The sequence below is a fragment of the Bubalus kerabau genome, chromosome 3, assembly GCF_029407905.1.
Source record: "Bubalus kerabau isolate K-KA32 ecotype Philippines breed swamp buffalo chromosome 3, PCC_UOA_SB_1v2, whole genome shotgun sequence".
Classification (NCBI taxonomy): Eukaryota; Metazoa; Chordata; class Mammalia; order Artiodactyla; family Bovidae; genus Bubalus; species Bubalus kerabau.
Window position 1 is genome coordinate 182,947,333 of NC_073626.1, and position 5,455 is coordinate 182,952,787.

The 5,455-nt window shown below is 45.1% G+C and overlaps 1 pseudogene; it reads left to right on the forward strand.

The window, feature by feature from the left end:
* The first annotated feature begins 2,087 nt into the window (after positions 1-2,087).
* On the forward strand, positions 2,088-3,116 carry LOC129647934 (mitochondrial import receptor subunit TOM20 homolog; annotated as a pseudogene).
* Positions 3,117-5,455: the final 2,339 nt, after the last annotated feature.

The following is a 5,455-nucleotide window of genomic DNA, read 5'->3' on the forward strand; positions in this document are numbered from 1 at the left end:
CTGGGCTCCAAAATCACTGCAGGTGATTCCAGCCATGAGATTAAAAAACGCTTACTCCTTGGAAGGAAAGTTATGAGCAACCTAGATAGCACATTCAAAAGCAGAGACATTACTTTGCCAATAAAGGTTCATCTAGTCAAGGCTATGGTTTTTCCAGTAGTCATGTATGGATGTGAGAGTTGGACTGTGAAGAAAGCTGAGCACTGAAGAATTGATGCTTTTGAACTGTGGTGTTGGAGAAGACTCTTGAGAGTCCCTTGGACTGCAAGGAGATGCAGCCAGTCCTTCCTAAAGGAGATCAGTCCTGGGTGTTCATTGGAAGGACTGATGCTGAAGCTGAAACTCCAATACTTTGGCCACCTCATGCAAAGAGTTGACTCATTGGAAAGTACTCTGATGCTGAGAGGGATTGGGGTCAGGAGGAGAAGGGGACGACAGAGGATGAAATGGCTGGATGGCATCACCGACTCGATGGACATGAGTTTGAGTGAACTCCAGGAGTTGGTGATGGACAGAGAGGCCTGGCATGCTATGATTCATGGGGTCGCAGAGTTGGACATGACTAAGTGACTGAACTGAACTGAACTTATGTGACTCCTTAAACTTGGGACATGCCGTTCTTTATTCACTGGTGGGGTCTTATCTCATTTTAGCCAAAAAATGCCCAAGTGCCTGGTATAAATTGATACTCAGTAAATATTTGTTTAATGAATAAAGCTAGAGTTTAAAAAGCATTGAACTATACGCACTTCCACATTTTCTTCCTCTCTCCTTTCACAATCATGCCCTATTTCTGCTTTAAGCAAAGAAGTAGAGTTTATAGAGGGGGAGAGCAAGGGAGAAAGGGGACCCCAGATATCACTGAGAACTCATTGTTTAGATGAGGAAATGGGCCCAGGCAGTGGACAAGACCTGCCCAAGGAAACCCAAGAAGGTGGTGTCTAATGCAAGAAACCTAGGTTTCCCAGCTTCCAGATTTTCCAGACTGTTACAATGCCTCTCACCTGCGCCTGCAGATTTATGTTTTGGCTATGAGGCTAAGGAGGAATAAAGGTCATGGTGTCCTATTTTATCATTCCCAAGATGAGCTCTGTAGCATCAAAGACCATTACTCACACTGATCACTAGAAGACATGTACGAATGTTTTGTTGTTGTTTTGTTTAAGTGTCTGGGCTTGCTGTTGTGGACAATATTACAACATAACCTTGCAAAGGAAGTAACAGAAGATAAAATGGCTGTTCACTAAGCAACAGCCATTCTGTCTATCACTCCTAGAATGAGGAAGTGCTGGCTTCTGTCAACAGAGGCTTTGACAGGCTCTCTTGCACCTCCTGGGGTACAAGAGAGAAGCAGCATTTGAGAGACACAGGTTCTGCATCTGCAGACCTGGGTTCTGATCCCACTGCTGATCCAAACTAGTTACATGATCTTGGACAACTCCAATTCCCTCTCTGGGTCTCAGTTTCCTCTTCCATAAAATGGGAAGACGAGAAAAGAACAGGATGGTGTCAAAGATCTCCAGAGTTCCTTCCAACTCCAACCTGCAGCAGTTCTCTCACTGATAACGGAGGTACCAAGTGTGCAGTCGGGGTGGCCATCAGACTTCACACACCTCATGACCTCACTGCCTACCTGAACATGCACAGCATCTACCAGTTGTAGAATCTAGTGACCTTCTGGTCAGACAAGGTTCACAGAGGCACCGCTTAGGCCTGAGGCTCTCAATTTTTTCACTCTGTTACTCTAAAAATATTCCTTTGATTCCTCCTGTGTGTAGGTCTTGTTTTTCTAAGTAGATGTCAAGCTCTTTGAATAGCCTCAAAAGTCCCAAAGCAAGTTCAAGACATGTGTGTGTGTGTTAGTCACTCAGTCTGTTCGGCTCTTTGCAACCCCATGGACTGTACCCCACCAGTCTTCTCCATACACGGGATTTTCCAGGCAAGAATACTAGAGTGGGTTGCCATTTCCTGCTCCAGGAGATCTCCCCCACCCCGGAATCGAACCCCAGTCGATTGCAGGCAGACTCTTTACCATCTGAGCCACCAGGGAAGGCCCTTCAATACATACTAGAAAAATATTAGGGCACTCGGATCCGAGGCTTCGCGGTCAACGGCTTCTTTGCGGGCCCCGCCGCAGCCGACCCGGCTCCTCGGTGGAGAGAAGATGGTGGGCCGGAACAGCGCCATCGCCGCTGGCGTGTGCGGGGCCCTTTTCATCGGTTACTGCATTTACTTGGACCGCACGAGACGGAGTGACCCCAACTTCAAGAACAGGCTGCGAGAACGAAGAAAGAAAAGAGAAGCTTGCCAAGGAGAGAGCTGGGCTTTTCAAGTTACCTGACCTTAAAGATGCTGAAGCCGTTCAGAAATTCTTTCTAGAAGAAATACAGCTTGGTGAAGAATTACTAGCTCAAGGTGAGTATGAGAAGGGTGTGGACCATCTGACAAATGCGATTGCTGTGTGTGGACAGCCACAGCAGGTGCTGCAAGTGTGGCAACAAACTCTTCCGCCACCAGTGTTCCAGATGCTTCTGACTAAGCTCCCAACAATTAGAGAATTGTAAGTGCTCAGGGCTTGGCTGAAGATGATGTGGAATGAGAAACAAATGTCAACATAATGATCTCAATTAAAACATATTTTTAAAATCTTAACTCAGAAGATGATCGGCTCTGGGGGAGTAAGGGCAGATAAGCTTGTTATGGACTGTCCTCCACAGTGAAGTCTACCAAAGTTAATTTTTACTTTGTGTAGATCCATTTGTCTGTTTTATTTATTTTTCCCAGTGGAAAGTGTATTTTGATAGAGAGCTTTTCATTTTATAAATACACTATGAATTACTGAAATATGCATTTTGTTTATTCTTAAAATGTGTGATTAGAATGTATGTATAACATCCCATTACTTCCATTAAAAATACCCGGTGCTCAGTTTTGAAAGATAGGCCCCCAAAAATGTAGAAGAAAACTGAAGAATATACTTGTTTTGCTCTACATCAGAAAGTTGGCTGGAAACTTGTGTTGATCAAAACTGAGCATTAAGAGATTATTTCTTTCCATTTAATCTCTTAAATATGTGTAATGTGCTGCTATGCTATAATAACAACTTCACCCCCTCCCTTGGAATGTTTTCTTTAAATCAGTGGGTTTGATGTATTCTGGATATTTACCTTCTTGTATTTTAGATACATGTAGTTGCGGATAGCACCAGGAATTGGATGTCTATACATTGTTAATCTGGCTGAGTAAGCTTTACCAGTTAATGTCTGCCCACTTGCCTCATATATAAACTGAGGAAATGGGTGTGCTAATTCAGCTTCTAATTCCTTTGGTTCTGTGCAGCATTTTCAAATCCCTCTTTCTGAGGGAAATACCTGTTTGGGCAGCTAGCCCTTGCGTTTTTTTATACTCTGAATTTCGCATACTTGCCTGATGTAGTATTTCTGGTTTTTTAAAAGGTATAACGTGTTGATTTTCACTGAAATCATGGTTCTGTCACTACTTTTGTAAATTAACCTGAAACGTAACCTTCACAGTAACTGGGACGCTATGCTTGTAAAAGTGTTTGTTCCCTTTTGCTTTTATCCTCAGTGTACCTCCTTAATCCCCTACCAACCCTTGTCTTGTATGAGAATAAGGTGTAACTTTGTGGCTGAAGACTTGAATGAAGATAATGGGACCTTTTATTCTCTAAATAGTGACATATTATCTGCAGCCACAGATTAAATATAAGACCTAAGAATAAAGATCCTTGGTACTTAAAAAAAAAAAAGAAAAATATTAGGCAAAATAGTCACACCTGAGGGATTGCAGAGTCGGACACGACTGAGCGACTGAACACACACGTAGAAGAGAAAGTCAGGAGGCAGGAATACCACGTGGAAGAACATTGTCCAGCACTGGCAGAGACGAGGGGCAGAAGGATGATGGGAGGAAGCATTATAAGGGCAGAGGTGGGAGGACCTGTTCTTTCAGTGTCCACTTTCCTCCCACCTCTCCCCTGATGATGCTTTCTCCCATCGTCCTTCTGCTCCTTCATTTCTGCCAGGGCTGTAACAATGCTCTTCCTGCCTCCTGGCTTTCTCTTCCATGTGTATGTGTGTGTTCAGTCACTCAGTCATGTCTGACTCTTTGCCATCCCAGGGACTCCAGCCATTTCCTCCTTCGGGGGACCTTCCCCACCCAGGGATCAAACCCGCATCTCTTGCATCTCCTGCATTGGCCTGCGAATTTTTTTTATACTACTGCATCAGCTGGAAAGCCCTTTCTCTTCTATAGTACAACTCAAAAAGTCCCTTATCCCTGTTTACTTAACCTATATGCAGAGTACATCATGCAAAATGCCAGGCCAGATGAAGCACAAGCTGGAATCAAGATTGCCAGGAGAAATATCAATAACCTCAGATATGCAGATGACACCACCCTTATGGCAGAAAGCAAAGAGGAACTAAAGAGCCTCTTGATGAAGGTGAAAGAGGAGAGTGAAAAAAACCGGCTTAAAACTCAACATTCAAAAAACTAAGATCATGGCATCGGGTCCCATCACTTCATGGCAAATAGATGGGGAAACAATAGAAACAGTGATAGGCTTTATTTTCTTGGGCTCCAAAATCACTGCGGACGGTGACTGCAGCCATAAAATTAAGATGCTTGCTCCTTGGAAGAAAAGCTATGAGAAACCTAGACAGCATATTAAAAACCAGAGACATTACTTTTCCAGTAGTCATGTATGGATGTGAGAGTTGGACCATAAAGAAGTCTGAGCTCCAAAGAATTGATGTTTTCCAACTGTGGTGTTGGAAAAGACTCTTGAGAGTCCCTTGGATTGCAAGGAGATCCAACCAGTCCATCCTAAAGGAGATCAGTCCTGGGTGTTCATCGGAAGGACTGATGTTGAAGTTAAAACTACAATACTTTGGCCACCTGATGCGAAGAACTGACTCATTGGAAAAGACCCTGATGCTGGGAAAGATTGAAGGCGGGAGGAGTAGGGGACGACAGAGGAGATGGTTGGATGGCATCACCGACTCACTGGACATGAGTTTGAGTAAGCTCCGGGAGTTGGTGATGGATAGGGAGGCCTGGCGTGCTGCAGTCCATGGGGTCGCAAAGAGTCGGACACGACTGAGCGACTAAACGGCAACAACAAATACCTCCCAACAGTAAGGTCAACGTGGACCACTCTCAGTTCTCTGCACACACCGTACCTTTAACACACACACCCCGCCCACGATTTCACCCGGCAGTGAATTCTCTTCTGAAGTGTTCAGTCAGGGGTTACCTGAGAGCCATCAACGCCTCCCTGCCTCTTTCTCCCTTTGAGCGCCAGAGCGGTGACAGGGACGGCCCGCCCACCGGGAGGAAAGACTCCCGGTAGCCAAGCAGCCCGGGTTGCCCCACCCCCTTTTCCCTTCCGAGCCAATCAGGAGCTAGGGTGGGCGTGGCCGCTCGCCCCGCA